Source organism: Spinacia oleracea, chromosome 5 (assembly GCF_020520425.1).
Source record: "Spinacia oleracea cultivar Varoflay chromosome 5, BTI_SOV_V1, whole genome shotgun sequence".
In the NCBI taxonomy this organism is placed as follows: domain Eukaryota; kingdom Viridiplantae; phylum Streptophyta; class Magnoliopsida; order Caryophyllales; family Amaranthaceae; genus Spinacia; species Spinacia oleracea.
In genome coordinates, this window is record NC_079491.1 from 65,538,678 (window position 1) to 65,557,646 (window position 18,969).

The 18,969-nt window shown below is 33.9% G+C and overlaps 1 long non-coding RNA gene across 2 annotated transcripts; it reads left to right on the top strand.

Moving 5' to 3' along the window:
* The first annotated feature begins 3,478 nt into the window (after nucleotides 1-3,478).
* Nucleotides 3,479-18,181, top strand: LOC110775614 (uncharacterized). Of its 2 annotated transcripts, none has more exons than XR_008921894.1 (5): nucleotides 3,479-3,757; nucleotides 4,355-4,748; nucleotides 4,856-4,935; nucleotides 6,273-6,361; nucleotides 17,955-18,181. It is a non-coding gene; the product is annotated as an uncharacterized lncRNA (long non-coding RNA). The 2 variants fall into 2 exon arrangements; XR_008921893.1 differs by having other exon boundaries at nucleotides 3,482-3,757; nucleotides 4,364-4,748.
* Nucleotides 18,182-18,969: the final 788 nt, after the last annotated feature.

An 18,969-nucleotide genomic window follows, 5' to 3' on the forward strand; every position in this document is an offset into this window, starting at 1 on the left:
GTAGGTGTCTACAAACATATACTGTAGGTCAATCAAAAATTAAAGATTTATCAACAAAAATCGCAAATATTCAATTTAACATCTTAAATTTACAAACTTTTGCGTTCGAAAAACTAAAACCTCCGAAAAGTCATAGTTAGGCTTCGAATTTGGGAAGTCTGGGTTCGGCCGAAAAATAGTTTTTTGTCAAAATTTTAGAATGCCTTTTACATGCGGAATTGACACAAAAATCACTCGATTTCGTTGAGTAACGATGCCGAAAAACTACGTACATATAATTAAATAAACGCAATTTGCAATTAATTAACAATTACGAAAATTAATCACCCCTTTTAATTCTTTGCAAATTTGTAAAATTTAACCATGTTATGCAATTTAGATTATGTAAATAATAAGAGGCTCGTGATACCACTGTTAGGTTATGATACATATGAATAAACATAAATTATGCGGAAAAACCTTAATGCCAAGAAACATAATATTTACACATAATCATATAGCATAATTTAGATGCATACACTTTGTAGCATGCCCTCCCTAGCTGTGCCCGAACCGAACAAGAACAAGTCTTTAGGACTCCAAGTGTCGTCCCTCCGTAGATAGTCCACAGCACGTCCGGATCCGCCTTAAGATTGACCAACTAGAATCGCCCTTAAGGTTCTATAATTTTCGGCTAAATAGGCAAGTGTTTATGGCTGATTTTGTGCTTAAAAATCCTAGCTTTGAATACTTGAAACTTGTATATAAATTTGTGACCCTAGGCACATATTTATATGGTTATGGAAAAGGACTTAGAATCCTATTAGAATACCAATTTAGTTTAATTAGGATCCTGTTAGGACTCTATTAAATAAATTCTATCTACTAGGATTAGGGTTTAATCATAGATCAAATTCTAAAATCTTTAGGATTCGTATTGCACACAACCGCACACGAGCACGAGCACAGCCCGCGCAAGCCTCACGGCCCACGCGAGCTGCACTTGCTCGCAGCCCATGTCCGTCGCAGCCCACGACGTTCCGCGCGCGCCATTCCTTGCTGGGCCTGGCCTTGCGCTGGGCCTGGCGAGGCTTTGGCGTGTGTGTTGATGCATATGGCTTGTTGGGCGAGGGCCTGGCTTCGTGATGGGCCTTCGTCTAGCAAGTCTCGTCCGATGCTAATTCGTACGATACGCTTCCGATTAAATTCCCGATTCCAGAATTCATTTCCGATACAAACAATATTTAATATTTCCGATTCCGGAATTAATTTCCGTTTTGAACAAATATTTAATATTTCCGTTTCCGGAATTATTTTCCGATTCCGATAATATTTCCGATTCTGACAATATTTCCGTTTTCGGTAATATTTCCGATACCGGTAATATTTCCATTTCGGGTAATATTTCCATTTCCGATAATATTTTCCGATACGTACCATGTTTACGTTTCCGGCAACATCTACGACTTGGATAATATTTATATTTCCGATACGATCCATATTTCCGTTTCCGACAATATCATCGTTTCCAAAGTATTCATTTACTTGCTTTTGACGATCTCAGGTCCCACTGAAACCAAGATCCGTCGATTTCGAATATCCATAGATGGAGTATTTAATGCCATTAAATACTTGATCCGTTTACGTACTATTTGTGTGACCCTACGGGTTCAGTCAAGAGTAAGCTATGGATTAATATCATTAATTCCACTTGAACTGAAGCGGCCTCTAGCTAGGTATTCAGCTCACTTGATCTCACTGAATTATGAACTTGTTAATTAATACTGAACCGCATTTATTAGACTTAACATTAAATGCATACTTGGACCAAGGGCATTATTTCCTTCAACCTTCCACCTCCATGCACCTCCAAACTTCTTTTGCACCTTTGTACAATTATTTTCTTTAACTCTAATTTCAACAAAAGCTACCAGATTCACTCTATTATTGCTTAAGTACTTCTTCTATTCTTCTATCTTTGAGGGGTCATTCATGCCCCTTACATTCCAGGATGAGATATTCATGTTGCATAAATTGGCATGACCCCCCTGTCACCACCTCCCTTTCCACCATCACCCCCTTACTTCTTGGTACATCTTCATGAACTTGAGCTAATCCCACACTGCTAATGATTGCTCTTGTTTCTCAATTCCTTCCGGTAACCACTCTCCACCCTTCATCATGAGTGACAGAAGGATTGACAATAATAGGATCCTCATGACTCACTGGAAATTGATCACCCTGCTCACTCTCAGTACTCTTATTCTCATTTTCCTTGCCTTCCACTTGCTGAGTCTGCACAGTTTTCTTAGGCTTCCATACTTGAACAACCTTCGTCTGTGGTTGTCCTGCTGGCTGAAATCTAGTTGTGTTGCCCTGTGTCTTCCCACATACATGCCCAACAGTTTGGTATTTGGAGCAATATGGGGGAAGCCATTCATACACCACCTTTTGCAATATTGTTTTACCTAAATGATCCTGGATAGCCACAGTTTTAGGTAATTCTTTTGTTACATCCACTTCTACTAGCAGCCTTGCAAATGAGATTCTCATCTGTTTTGATGTACACTCATCTGCATAAAGTGGTACACCAAGAAAGCTACCTATTCTGCTAAGGGATTCACTCCCCCAACAGTTCAAGGGTAGATTAGGTAATCTGATCCACACAGGAATCACTCTTAATATCTCCTCCTGGAAGTTAAAGTTTACAGACCATGGCTTGATTACCATTGGTTTACCAAAGAAGGTATAAGGTCCATCAACCAGCACAGTATCTCTTTCACTTCTAGTTTTAAATCGAATGACAAAGTACCCTTCATCATGCAAATATACTTGTGGTTTACTAACATTCCTCCATTCCTTCTCAATATATCTAATAACAGCCCCAATATAGGGTTTCTCTCCTACAACATACAATATCATTGCACTATCCCACTGCTTAGCCATTTTAGCAATATCCATCTTATCCAAAACAGCTACTGGTTTACCATCAGAAATCGAAGGTGCAATGAAAGACAGATAAGTACCTTTAGATGTAAGAGTTGCACCAGAAAAGAGGCTAGCACTACTAGAAAAAGGATATTTAACGACGAACAATTTCGTCGTTAAAAGCCTCAATATTCGTCGTTAAAACCTTTAACGACGGTCATGATGTTCGTTGTAACAGGTTCCATCGTTATTGGCTTTAACGACGATGTTCGTCGTTAAAAATTAATGTTTATTAACGACGAACTATGATTTCGTCGTTAAGCATTAACGACGGATTATCGATTCGTCGTTAACAATCTCTAGAAGAAAAATCATCATGTGCTTCCCTTCAAGTGCGGCTCATTTAGTAAATTGGCAGCACTTGAAAGCACTAAATAAAAAAAACAAATTACATTTACACAAGTGCGGGTCATTTAAAAAATTGGCAGCACTTGAGTTCAAGTGCGGGCCTTAAACTCAAGTGCGGGCTCATTTCACAAAGAGCCGCACAAAAGATTTCTAAAAAAAGTTTCACAAAAAAAAAAAATCAGTTCCCGCTTCTCTCCTCCTTCCCCTTCTCTGGTTTTCTTTTCCCTAAAAATGAACATTTTTTTTTCCATTTTCCCTCTTCTCCCCCTTGCTCTGGTTCCCTGGTTTCTAACACATCCTCTGCCAGATACAATCCTCCAAAATCCACACTTTTCATCTTAGTTTCTAAGGAAGACTGTCATGTAATGCAACCCTAGATTTCTCTGGTTCTATGGTGTCCTGGATTCGTCAAATTTGCCGACGTAATCCGGAAGTAATTGAGGTAAGCATTTTTCCGAATTTTAAAATTCAGATGCCCAATTGTGTTTTCGAAACTGCATCATTGGTAGACATCAAAATGTGTCAAAATCTCCAGATGCCCAATTGTGATGGAATTTCGTTTATTAATATTCCTAACTTGAAGAAGCTTGACCTGTATTTTTATGATTCACATTGTTATTTGTTGGGCACCCTTTTTAAGTGTTTGCCTATATTGGAACATTTGGATTTATCGTTGGATTTGACCGAGAATGACCACAGTATTGGTGTATCTGCCCCCAATTTGAAGCGTTTGTTTATACTAATAAAGGATCATGTTCCGAAAAACTGTAGATTTTTTATTGATGCCCCTAAATTGGAGCACTTTGACACAGGGTTATTTTTATCATTTTGTTAATAGCCCAAGTTCTTTACAAGAAGTGGTACTTATCCTAAGTAACAACCATGAGTATGAGTATCTAGACCCGATACCAGGGCTGATTAATGGGATACCTTATGTTAGGACCCTTCACTTAGCTGATAATGTTGGTCATCTGTTGTGGTATTTTAATGATTTGGATAGAATCGACATGCCAGTCTTCCGTAATTTGACGCATCTTAGTTTTCGCAGTGATGTCGATGCTCTGAGGGACAAATTACCAGATTGTATGTTAGGCAACCTTAAGAGGCTAGAGAAAGATGACTTGAAGCTGATTGACTACGATTGTGAAATCGAGTGGATAGAACACACTTGATTGTGAAATCGAGTGGATAAAACATGCTTAAATTTGGCAATATCCCGTATCAAATTGCTGCAAAATAGGAGAGATTCTCAGCCCAATCAGATGCGATAGGAGATAGCTCAGTTTTTGCGGATTTTAACTCATGTATAGGGAGTATAAGGCTTCAGAGTAAAGATATATTGATGATTTTCTATCTTTCCCAGGAAAATGTTGCCAGCTCATCAGGAACTAATTTGAGATCTTCCTACATTGAAATGAGATCTTCCTAAAACTGTAATTTCTCCTTCAATAGTGCTAAACGGGTACTATGTTTCTTGGTCAAATGACTTATTCAATGGTCGCTTGATTTACATTATACATTTTTTTGCTTGTAATTTCAGGTTTCACCTGTTACTAATCAACCTAGAATGTAAGATGCAGGCACTCTGGTGATTCAGATGATGATAAAGGCAATGTCTTGGTGAGTAGTTGCCTTTTTTTCTTGGGATTCTCATTTGTTTCTTCTGCTTATATCTTGTATGTGAATATTTCTGATGTTTCTTGGAAACGCGGTCTGGGGCTGGGTTCATTTTATCATGTAGGACGTGCCTGAGAAGTTGCTACCACTTTGAAATTATCCAAAAAAGTGGTTCAATGCTTGATTGTTTTTGTTCGATTTATTTGGGCAATTGATGCTGGTAGGAAATCAACATGTCTAGTCCTCTGTTTTGTTGGTTAAACACTTACAGTAAACATGTTAATTGTTGATGTAGACTTATTTTGCTGTCTGCTTTGTGTGTTGTGCAAATTCCATATGTCGGTCATAGAGACCCCCTCCCCCACGGGCCGTTTTAAAAATATCCTTGAAAGGATACCCGGCATATATTATGTGTTAGATGTAATTCATATGCATTTAGTGTTCAACTTGGTAGTTGTTTACAACTGGACCATTCAGCAATGTACAATTTCTCCCTCAATTTTATGATTAGTTCTCTCTCTGCATTACTAATGGTGGTCTTAATCAAAAGTGGGTCGGGGTTTGTTCTCTCTCTCTCTCTCTTCACTCTCTCCCTTCCCCGGAAAAGTTCTAATCATATCATTTATTTTGACTGAGTCTATAACAAACAAGTTATAACAGTTTTTAGCATCTAGTAGAATATTTTATAGGCAAAATTTAAGGTTTACTGGGTACAGTCAGGTACCATCGATCCAACTTCAATAGCTTATTCATATATTATTTAATTCTTCAGATGTTCTGTGTTGATGGACAATTTGATCAACTAACATATGTTTAGTCTTGAAATTCAAAGTTCATCTACTATATGTTTTCTTATATGTTTTCTTCTGTTGACCAACTATTTTGCTTAACACTTAGTCATCAGTCGTCACTTCTATTATAACAATGGTGGAACAAATCCTACAATCTGAAGTATATTTTATTCAGGATACTCTGTGATCCTATTAGAACTATGTCTCACAATATATCAAATTATGTCTCCACTTATGATGGTTTTTTGCAAATAAATCTGAACATGTAGTCGTCTTGCTAACAATTACCATATTATACTACACTCCATAGAACATTTATTATATCTTTTACACCATCTCAATGGGGACCTTCAAGATGTTATGTTTGTAATATTGCTTGTTCATTGGGATTCGTTTTGGTAAACATCTTTGCTCTAAGATTTTACTATTTCTTCCGTGGAATGTTACACCTTGTTGTCACTAATAATGAGGATAGGTAAGTATGCCGTTTTTACTTTTTGGATTGGCAAAATGAATGATTGAAATCCACCACTTTCTGTTTGAATGCAGGTATGTGATATTGTGACTGTGGCCCGGATCAATAATGCGACTCTTGTGATCCCTGAACTTGACAAGAGGTTATTTTGGCAAGACTCAAGGTATACATTGTCTTTTCTTTTCACTTGACATGAAATAGGGTGACCTGAGATTGGAATTATCTATCTCTTATTCTAATCTCTCGAAAAATCGGTTGCAACAACTTTGCAGATGTTTTCGTAGTTGGTCTGGGTAAAATCAAATGTGGGCATTAGAATAACATTAGGAATCTGTTTTGCTAACTACTCTTACCCAATTAGATGCATGTAAAAAAGCCATGAGTATGCAGGTTGGGTATCATTCGTATCAATGATTCAAAACTCTAGTTTTCTCTATTCTGCCAATTTCTTGTTTTGGTTGTTAATTTTGCTTGATTTTATTTGGTTTACGGGGTTAAATTTATTTTATTATAAACATGTAAGAGTTTAAAACACTTATTTAGGTTTATTAGCTGAAAGCTAGGAGCGAAATAAGCCATTTTAGTCAAAATGTGGCCTATAATGATCAAACGAGCATTAAATGTACATAACTTGAAAATGATTACTAATAAGCTATCTTGTTATTAGATAGGACTTTCTTACGCATTGTTGAGTCTTAATATCATAAAACTAAGAATATTAAACATGAATAGGTTCATTATTAAAAGTTGGGAGCGAAATAAGCATATTTGGTCAAAATATAACCTATTATGATCAAACGAGCCTGAAATGTGTATAACTTGACCAAAGTACGTGAGAACGAGTCTTAGAACATTACACTAAGTCTAATAAACATATAGGGGTTTAAAATAATTATTTATGTTCATTAGTTGAAAGTTGGTAGCGAAATAAGCCATTTTAGTGAAAAAGTGAACTATAATGACCAAACGAGCCATATATGTGCATAACTTGACCAAAATAGGTGAGAATTAGTCTTTGAAACATAAAAATAAGTATATTAAACATGTAAAGGGTTTAAAATACTTATTTAGGTTCATTAGGTGAAAATTGGGAGCGAAATAAGCTATTTTAGTCAAAATATGACCTATAATGAACAAACTAGCCTTTAATGTGCATAACTTCACCAAAATGGGCGAGGATAAGTCTTTGAAACATAAAACTAAGTGTATTAAAAATGTAAAGACTTTAAAATACTCATTTAAGTTCATTAGTTGAAAGTTGGGACCGAAATTAGCCATTTTAGTCAAAATGTGACCGATAATGAACTAACGAGGCTTAAATGTGCATAACTTCACCAAAATGGGTGAGAATGAGTCTTTGAAACATAAAGCTAAGTGTATTAAACGTGGAAAGACTTTAAAATACTCATTTAAGTTCATTAGTTGAAAGTTGGGACCAAAATAAGCAATTTTAGTCAAAATGTGACCGATAATGATCAAACGAGTCTTAAATGTGCATAACTTCGCCAAAATGGGTGAGAATGAGACTTTAAAACATAAAAATAAGTGTATCAAACATGGAAAAACTTTAAAATACTCATATAAGTTTATTAGTTGAAAGTTGGGACCTAAATTAGTCATTTTAGTCAAAATGTGGCCGATAATGAACTAACGAGGCTTAAATGTGCATAACTTCACAAAAATGGGTGATAATGAGTCTTTGAAACATAAAACTAAGTGTATCAAACATGGAAAAACTTTAAAATACTCATATAAGTTCATTAGTTGAAAGTTGAGACTGAAATTAGCCATTATAGTCAAAATGTGACCGACAATGATCAAAATGGGTGATAATGAGTCTTTGAAACATAGAACTAAGTGTATCAAACATGGAAAACTTTAAAATACTCATATAAGTTCATTAGTTGAAAGTTGAGACCGAAATTAGCCATTTTAGTCAAAATGTGGCCGATAATGATCAAACGAGTCTTAAATGTGCATAACTTCACCAAAATGGGTGAGAATTAGTATTTGTGTTGAGTAATATAGTGTTTTGATGATTATGAACAAATGATGATTATCTAACTAATGTGTGTATTGTTTAGATGTGCATGAACAAGTAATGAAGGTTAATAAAGATCATTTAGTTGGAAATTTCTGAAGATATATACAAGAAGAAGTGAAGTTCCTGAAAGGAACTCAAGAAGTGAAGGGAACTTCAGAAGAGAAGTCTAATTATATAAGTATACCATTAGACTTAGAGTTTGTGTCCTTAACTACTGCATACTTGTTTATTAGTTTGGTTTTCTTCATCTTGCTTGTATTGGTTGTCATCACTGACTTTATGGTTTTGATGACAACTAGCAAACGACTAACCTATGTTTGAGTTTCAATATGTATACGAAACAAATATAGGTTTGATGAAGAAACAAACATGAAGAGTTCAAGTCAATAAATCAAGTATCCAAGCTGCAACAAAGTTCTTCAAAGGAACACAAACAGATCAGTTCCTCAGCAGATCCTACGAGGAACAACGAGTATAAAGTTCCTGAGTAGGAACAAGCATGGAGAAGTTCCAGAGGCGGAACTATCAACATGAGGCTCTTGAGTTGGAGCATCATGAAGCATGAAGAAGAAAATAAGAGTTTATTTTCTAGGATTCATGTAAGTATGTAGAAACTTGAATAATTGAGGAACACGGTGCCAAAAGGAACTTGTCGAAACTTATGAGAAATAACGTCAGTTTATCTTCCTAGAATACTCCTAGTTTTAAGGTAATTTTAAGTGTCAATAACGTGGCTTTTAACACTCCTAGTTGTTAGGGATTTACCTTTGACTTTGAGTATTTATCTCCTAGTAAAACTCTATTTATTTATGTTTTTAAAATAAAAGATAATTTTTATAAAATCTTATTTTAGTTAGGATTCTGATTTTTATATCATATATTTATTTATTTATTATTTAAAATTCGTTTTTAATAATGTCCTATTCATTCTAGGATTTATTTTGAATATCTTTTGTAGTTTAATGTGTTTAAAATTTTATTTTTAATAAATAAAAAATAATTAATCTTTTTGTAAAATAAAATCTGATTGTTAGTTATTTTATTTTAATAAAATTTATTTTTCTATTTTATTAAAATCAGATTTAAAAGGTTTTGTTTTAGAAAATTAAAATCATTGTTTTACGTTGTTTTGGAAAAACTACATTAGTGGAGAAATAATAGGAGATCATGGAAAACCTGATTATGCTTAGCCCTAACTCCATGATTTTCTCTACTGACTAAAGTCATGGTATCATGCCTAAATTGAAGGGCTTAGTGGTTGTTAGTGGAGAAGATTATGGAGAAAGTGGTTGAGGTTTCTTCCTCTATAAAAGGAGAGCTTTCTCATTCATTCAAGAGTGTCTGACTTGCGTTGTCATTCCAAAAAGGGTCTGGTTTATGTGGAATAATTTTACAGAAATTATATTTTGTTTTCCACGTTTTTAGAGTCAGTTCCTACAGTTCCAAGTTCCTGACAGTTCCGAGTTCCTTTACAGTTATTCACTCTCTACATATTAGAGTTTAATCAATTATCAAATGTCAATATTTTAAGAGTTGTTCAAGGGTTGAGTGAGCTCTTGTAATGGGTAATTTGTCAAGGGTTTGAGTGAATTCTTGTATAAGTTTTGGGCAGGAACTTGAGTGAGTTCCTGATGTGTATGGGGTAGGAACTTGAGTGAGTTCCTGTTGTATTTGGGGAGGCTTTGAGTGAAGTCTATGAGAGAGAAGCTGATAGGCTTTGAGTGAAGCAAAAGAGTCAAGAGAGACTTCTAGGGAAGTCAGTGAGAGCGTAGTTGTTTGAGGAACAACTATTGGAACTTGAGTTCGTAGAGGAACTCAAGTAATGCCCGAGTTCCTTATAGGTTTGTAACTGAGTTGTTGCCCTATAGTGAAAAGAGTTTAAGTTGAAATCCCTAGTGGGTCGAGGTTTTCTTTCTAGTTGGGCGTAGAAAGTTTCCTCGTAAAATCTCTCTTGCATTGTTTCTCTACTTGCTTAAAGTTTCTTTATAATTCCGCAAAATTGGCTAGATAGTTCCATACTACAATTCACCCCCCCTCTTGTAGTGTTCCATCCGAATAACAATTGGTATCAGAGCCGGAACTCGCTGAAAAGCAGGAAACCCTGCTGAGTTAAGTTCCTGGAAGGAGGAACAATTACAAGAAACTTGATGAAAGGAACTCGATCCTACCCATTCAAAGGAACAAGGCAGATCTGACTTTTATTGTTGAATAAAAGTCAGTCAAGGTATAACTGGCGATCTTCTAAGGTAAATATCTATTCCTTTAGACCTTCTTTGTGTGCATACATTAATTTATTGCGTGTTCCTTGCATTGTTTCTAATGGAACTTCTGTTTTGTTTTGATTTAAAATTGAATTTGAAAAATCTAAAATCTATATTTAATAAATGATTTTTCAATTTATTTTTTCAAACTTCAGTACATTAAATTTATTTCAAGGAAACGTATTTTGAAAATGCATATCTGTGGAACTCGGAGTTTTTAATTTTTAGGCAACAAAATATCCTACTTATTTTTTCTCTGCCTAAAAACTATTATTTTATATGCTTCATGAATATATTGAATATCATTTATATGAAGGCATATTGTATCTTGGTAGTAGTTGTTGTGTTGATTAATTTCTTAACAGTTACTACTAACAAGAAGGGACCCAAATCTGTTGGGTTCCCTCGACAAAGAAATTGGTACAGGAACAAACAAAGGTGCACATTAATATGTCAGAGTTCCTGTTAATTTAAGTTCTACATTGAGGAACTCGCTGGATCATTGTTGACCCACGAGTTATACTTAGGAACTCACGAAGGTGCGACATTATAAAAATACATTACATCATCTCCCCACATCCGAACAAGGATCAAAATCCGAAGAGAAACTTTCGAATAAAGGAACTCATTTCAGCACCATTCCAAGGAACAGATAAAGGCTGCAACGAAAAGATCCTTAATGATACAGTTAAGGTAAACATCTAATTTTTGAGATCTTTATATGCATACGCTATTTATTTAAATCAAGTTCCTAACAACGTTTTATGAAAATTGTTCAAATATATTTTAAAATTTGTTTAATCGATTTTGGATTGTCTCAAATATGTTTTTGTGAGACAAATTTCAGATTCTAAAACTGATTTTGCATTCATGCATTATTTGAATGGTTCAAGGAACAAGACAAAGGAACAATGCATATAGCCACTCTTGGAACTTGGTTTCCCTGCAAAGGAAACTTTATTCTTTGGGCTGCATAATTTAATGTTATATCATTTTATTGTCCAAATAACGGATTTTTCATGTATTATGAGTATATTGAATATTTATTATATGTATGCATGTTAAATCTTAGATCTAGCAGTTTAAAATAATCATTTTCTAAGATGCTACTGCTAAAAAGAAAGGAACTGAAATTATGTCAGGTTCCCAAGACCATGAATTGTTTACAGGTCTGTTAGTATACAATTTTTGTATACTTTAATCTTCTAAATTATGCTACCTAAATATATTTACTACTAATGCATGATTTTGGAAGGTAGTAGAAGCGAAATTATTTTTACAGGTTTATAACTCATGATTGAGTGTGTGTATGAGGTAAAGGAACAACATCAGAACTACACCAAGAAAAAATGAGTTGGAAATCCATTAGATTCGTTGGAACAGTGAAGAGGAACTCAGGCTCGGAACTTGGAACTTAAGATGTAAACTAGTTCCAGTTCCACCAACATGTAAGTTCCTTTCAAATATGATGGGTCATATCAACGAATCAACTCACATGAACTATATAATTGGAAGTCACTTTGAACATCTCAAAGGAACTCAATCATGTGAAATGTTAGTAAGGTTGTTCCCTCATTTTACTTGTGTTAATTAATGTTGAATATTTTTTTGATAACCTGTTTCCCTTAAATTGTTGTGCAAACTAACCTTATTTGTGTCATAGGTTTTATTTTGAAATTTAATATTTATAAAATGCATAATAATAAGTTCCATTGATCAAAGGAACTCTTCCTAAGATCTGGTGGAACAATCAACGAACTCAAGGTTACAGTAACTTGATAAATGGTACATAAACTATTTGACATTAAATTTATGGTGTCAAAGTTTTTCATGTACAAGTTCTTGATTCTTGTTAACCTAAGTTCCATGGAACAAAATATATGTTTCATGTTTCTTTCGTGAAGTAAATTTTGCAGGAACATTATATGTTGTTATTATGTTTGAGTATATATTTATTTAGACTAACTTGCTAATCATAAATTTGCACAAAAGTATTACACTTGAGTTTTATTTTTTTTCCAAATTACTCATATTAAAATAGCTCAAGATGGACAATTTTCATGAATACCATAGGAACATGTTCTAGCTTACTTGAAACATGAAAAATGAGGTGGCTCCAACTAAGGGGGAACACCTCGTTATATCTCGACAACGATTGTTCTATGAGAGAAAATTCACTATATTGTTTGGTTCTACCTACAATGGTTGTAACTTTGGACAACTAAAAAGATCAACTCGATCAATCAATATCATGCAACAAGTTCCACTACTTCTCTAGTAGTAGAGAAATTGCCAATTTCAGTCATCGAGTTCCTATGTGCACTACAACTTTCATTTAATCAATTTATCAATGACATCGGCAAAGGAACTCGGAGAAGGTTGGTTCTTGAAAGGAACAACCAGTAAAAAAGGTATTGATTTTTAGGAGACTCTCACTCCATTAGCTTGCTTATAAGGTAATTATGTATAATTTTATGTTGATGCACATATGGGACTTAGGTTGTTCCAAACAGAATATGAATTCTTTTTGCCTATAAGGAACAATGTCAAGTTCCTTCTTGAAAAATGATTTTAAAATTACTATTTTTTGTTTTCAAGAGAAACTGATTCATTAGTATATATATTTACAATGATATATATACATAAGTGTAGATCCTAACGAATTTTTTTAAAGGGTTCATGAGCATAAGTGTTTATATTAACATGATGAAGGAACTTTTGAAGAATGATTGACAATATTCGAGTGTAAGTGAAAGTTTCCATAAGATATGAGGGCATCAAGATGATGGAACTAGCACTCAAGGAACTCGAACATAAATTCATCAAAATTAGTCCAGCACCTCAAAGTAATCATACACATGATAAAAAATTATATAAGGTACATTTTTCTTATTCATATCATATCATGTTTTAATGTGTTATATTGTTTACTTATTAATTTAATTGTACAAGTCTTGAAATGCATTATGTGATTATGCTTTCCTTATGATTTCATCTATTCATGGACTGTTTAGAGGATCAATACTTAATGAAGCAATGACATGAGCATAACCTAGTCTTTTCTATGAGTTTTGTTGATTTGGAACTCCTATACATATTTAGATAAGGCAATTATGTATGCTTAAAGTAAATGTGTCGCAGTTATATTTTGTGCTGTAAAAGGCATACTCACTTGCCCAAAGAGTATTAGAGGTCTCATAATAGAACTATATGGATGCTATCAAACAAGAAAATCCTAAGTTGCCAAAGAAACAATGGAAGAAACATTGATGGAACTAGGCAAGTAGATTCCCATAAAAATAGTTCTTTATCTTGCTTAATATTGTCAGAGGGAACAAACCTATATTTTAACCAACTTCCACTTATCCACACCATATGTATTTGAAGAACAACATCTTTCCACAAGACTGGTTTGTGTGTTCGTGATTGGGTTGAGCATTATACTACATTCGCAAAGAGTGTTCTATTGTGCCGAGCCATTAGCATTATTCTACAACCTTTGGGTTGTGTGTCCGTGCTAAGTACAATCATACTCTACAATCCAGTATTGTATCTCTACGTTGTATTCTTTATTCCTATCATTAACATTTCATAACTTCGAAGATCCTTATTTCCAAAATTATCATTCCACTCATATCCCGACACTTCAAATATACTACTTCCCACGAGCTCTAAGTTAATATTCATTGATTTGTATGGTTTGATGATACATAAAGAGTTATAAATGGATGGATACATTTTGAGGGGGAAGTTTGTGGAAGAAGTGAGAAGCAAGTTTATTATACTTTATCAATTGATATTTCGAGGGAAATCATTAGATGGAGCTACACTTACAAGCTCCAAAATGAAGAGAGGAATGGTAAGAAACTCTGGGGGAATAAGAGAGGAACAAATGTAAATGATTCATATTTGGTGGTGGAACTCAAGTATGTATGAATATATTTTCTCTTTACTGTTGTACTTAAAAACTCTAGGAAAGTGCCACAACGTGTAATGACACCCTTGTTTCAAAAAAAAAAAAAAGGTATGATGAAAAAAAAATGAAAAAAAAGAAAAAGAAAAAGAAAAACAAGGGTGATCAAATCTTTATTATTTCCTAGATGACATATGATTCTGAAGACGTTTACTCATGGAATCAGTTGAAAGGGGAACATAAACAAAAATTGAAAGAACTTGATGAAATACGTTCAAGTTCCTTTTATCAGTGTGTTTCTCAAGGAAAGTTGGTGGTTGAAGAGAAGTGAACTTGATTGGTACATATCATGGTGAACGTGTGTTATGTTTAGAAGAAATTTCAAGATTGTGAGGTAAAGTGATAAACTCTAATGATTGTTAAGAACCTCACTTTGAAAACCTAACTATAGAGCACACTATCTATCTCAAAGTTCCCTCTATTCTAATTGTTCCATAAATTTCTCTCATACTTCTTTGAGCCTGATATTACAATATCATACTCTCTTAATCCATTTTTGACTTTCAAATTTGATCTATGCTTGACTTTAATTTATTATTTGTCAAGTTCCTTCAGTAATTTTAAAGTTGGATCTTTGGATTGTGAATTGGAAATTCGTGTAGCATATGCATCCTAAGTTTGAAAATTGAGCATCTTGAGACTTTTAGGACTAACAAGTGTTTAACCTTTATGGTGGTAATTGTGGCATATAGCAATATGTATATATGATTTACCTAAAGCAAATATGTGTAAGAATGTCCTTTTCGATAATGACAAAAGGGGGAAGATTATGTATAATGCTTATTGTCTAATATAGTCAAGTCTAAATCCTCTTATGCATGACTTGTTCAATAGTTTCCAGTCTGTATTATTAAGGGGGAATTAATGTAAATCTTTAATGTCTAATTTGCGATAAGCATCATTTGTTTGTCATCATCAAAAAGGGGGAATATTGTTGAGTAATATAGTGTTTTGATGATTATTATGAACAAATGATGATTATCTAACTAATGTGTGTATTGTTTAGATGTGCATGAACAAGTAATGAAGGTTAATAAAGATCATTTAGTTGGAAATTTCTGAAGATATATACAAGAAGAAGTGAAGTTCCTGAAAGGAACTCAAGAAGTGAAGGGAACTTCAGAAGAGAAGTCTAATTATATAAGTATACCATTAGACTTAGAGTTTGTGTCCTTAACTACTGCATACTTGTTTATTAGTTTGGTTTTCTTCATCTTGCTTGTATTGGTTGTCATCACTGACTTTATGGTTTTGATGACAACTAGCAAACGACTAACCTATGTTTGAGTTTCAATATGTATACGAAACAAATATAGGTTTGATGAAGAAACAAACATGAAGAGTTCAAGTCAATAAATCAAGTATCCAAGCTGCAACAAAGTTCTTCAAAGGAACACAAACAGATCAGTTCCTCAGCAGATCCTACGAGGAACAACGAGTATAAAGTTCCTGAGTAGGAACAAGCATGGAGAAGTTCCAGAGGCGGAACTATCAACATGAGGCTCTTGAGTTGGAGCATCATGAAGCATGAAGAAGAAAATAAGAGTTTATTTTCTAGGATTCATGTAAGTATGTAGAAACTTGAATAATTGAGGAACACGGTGCCAAAAGGAACTTGTGTCGGAACTTATGAGAAATAACGTCAGTTTATCTTCCTAGAATACTCCTAGTTTTAAGGTAATTTTAAGTGTCAATAACGTGGCTTTTAACACTCCTAGTTGTTAGGGATTTACCTTTGACTTTGAGTATTTATCTCCTAGTAAAACTCTATTTATTTATGTTTTTAAAATAAAAGATAATTTTTATAAAATCTTATTTTAGTTAGGATTCTGATTTTTATATCATATATTTATTTATTTATTATTTAAAATTCGTTTTTAATAATGTCCTATTCATTCTAGGATTTATTTTGAATATCTTTTGTAGTTTAATGTGTTTAAAATTTTATTTTTAATAAATAAAAAATAATTAATCTTTTTGTAAAATAAAATCTGATTGTTAGTTATTTTATTTTAATAAAATTTATTTTCCTATTTTATTAAAATCAGATTTAAAAGGTTTTGTTTTAGAAAATTAAAATCATTGTTTTACGTTGTTTTGGAAAAACTACATTAGTGGAGAAATAATAGGAGATCATGGAAAACCTGATTATGCTTAGCCCTAACTCCATGATTTTCTCTACTGACTAAAGTCATGGTATCATGCCTAAATTGAAGGGCTTAGTGGTTGTTAGTGGAGAAGATTATGGAGAAAGTGGTTGAGGTTTCTTCCTCTATAAAAGGAGAGCTTTCTCATTCATTCAAGAGTGTCTGACTTGCGTTGTCATTCCAAAAAGGGTCTGGTTTATGTGGAATAATTTTACAGAAATTATATTTTGTTTTCCACGTTTTTAGAGTCAGTTCCTACAGTTCCAAGTTCCTGACAGTTCCGAGTTCCTTTACAGTTATTCACTCTCTACATATTAGAGTTTAATCAATTATCAAATGTCAATATTTTAAGAGTTGTTCAAGGGTTGAGTGAGCTCTTGTAATGGGTAATTTGTCAAGGGTTTGAGTGAATTCTTGTATAAGTTTTGGGCAGGAACTTGAGTGAGTTCCTGATGTGTATGGGGTAGGAACTTGAGTGAGTTCCTGTTGTATTTGGGGAGGCTTTGAGTGAAGTCTATGAGAGAGAAGCTGATAGGCTTTGAGTGAAGCAAAAGAGTCAAGAGAGACTTCTAGGGAAGTCAGTGAGAGCGTAGTTGTTTGAGGAACAACTATTGGAACTTGAGTTCGTAGAGGAACTCAAGTAATGCCCGAGTTCCTTATAGGTTTGTAACTGAGTTGTTGCCCTATAGTGAAAAGAGTTTAAGTTGAAATCCCTAGTGGGTCGAGGTTTTCTTTCTAGTTGGGCGTAGAAAGTTTCCTCGTAAAATCTCTCTTGCATTGTTTCTCTACTTGCTTAAAGTTTCTTTATAATTCCGCAAAATTGGCTAGATAGTTCCATACTACAATTCACCCCCCCTCTTGTAGTGTTCCATCCGAATAACAATTTGAAATATAAAACTAAGTGTATCAAACATTTAAAGACTTTAAAATACGTATTTAAGTTCGTTAGTTGAAAGTTGGGACCGAAATTAGCCATTTTAGTCAAAATATGACCCGATAATGAACTAACGAGGCTTAAATGTGCATAACTTCACCAAATGGGTGGAAATGAGTATTTGAAAAATAAAACTAAGTGTATTAATCATGGAAAGACTTTAAAATACTTATTTAAGTTCATTAGTTGAAAGTTGGGACCGAATTAGCCATTTTAGTCAAAATGTGACCGATAATGAACTAACGAGGCTGAAATGTGCATAACTTCACCAAAATGGGTGAGAATGAGTTCATTATTTCTTTGTTATGAACACATTAAGTCTTAATTTATTGTACGATTCAATATTTATAATATAACTAAAGTGTATATTTATTTTTTGATGGTCGATCTTTTTAAGGTATTCAATAATCCGAGGGAGCGACCTTTCACTTTTGAGGAGATAGTTGAAGTTCGAGAAATGGTTGCAAACTTCATTACCAGTGATTGTCTTTGATATTTTTTTGTACTGAATCTTAAATTATGGATGCTAGCTATTTTTTCATATGATTGTAATGTAATCGACTTTTATATTTACAATTATATACTATTTAATTTAATTATCTATATAATTGGATACTTTTTATATGACTTATGGAGGTTAATTAGTGGCGTGGTCCAATTGTAATATGTAGCAGGGAAATCAGTTATACAACAAATCTAGCTCAAGTGCGGCTCATTTATTTTCCAAGTGCAGCTCATTTATAAGCCAAGTGCGACTCATTAATATAACAAGTGCGACTCATTTTTATGCTTGTGCTGCCCATTTCTATGTCAAGTGCGGGCTCATTTTCAAATTTGGCAGCACCAAATATGTCAAGTGCGGGCTCATTTTCAAATTTGGCAGCACCAAATAAGTCAAGTGCGGGCTCATTTTTAATATTGGCAGCACCAAATATGTCAAGTGCGGGCTCATTTTCAAAATTGGCAGCACCAAATATATCAAGTGCGGGCTCATATTCTAAAATTGGCAGCACAAAATATGTCAAGTGCGGGCTCATTTTCCAAATTGGTAGCACTTGAAACATCAAGTGCTGCCAATATTTTGGCAGCACTTGAGAAACATCAAGGCAGGCCATGTGTTGCACATGTAAAAGCCCGCACTAAACCCCTTAAAATGAGCCCGCACTTGAGGTTTTTTCCTCTAGTGAATTAACGACGAAATCATAATTCGTCGTTAATTACTAACGACGAAGTTACAATTTCATCGTTAAAAGTTAACGACGAAACGGTAATCCATTGTTAATTGTTAACGACAAACCGATAATCCGTCGTTAATATTTAACAACGAAACAGTAATTCGTCGTTAAATACTTATTCACGATGATCAATTAAGCAATAACGACCAAAAAATCTCTTGTAAAATGTCATTCCCA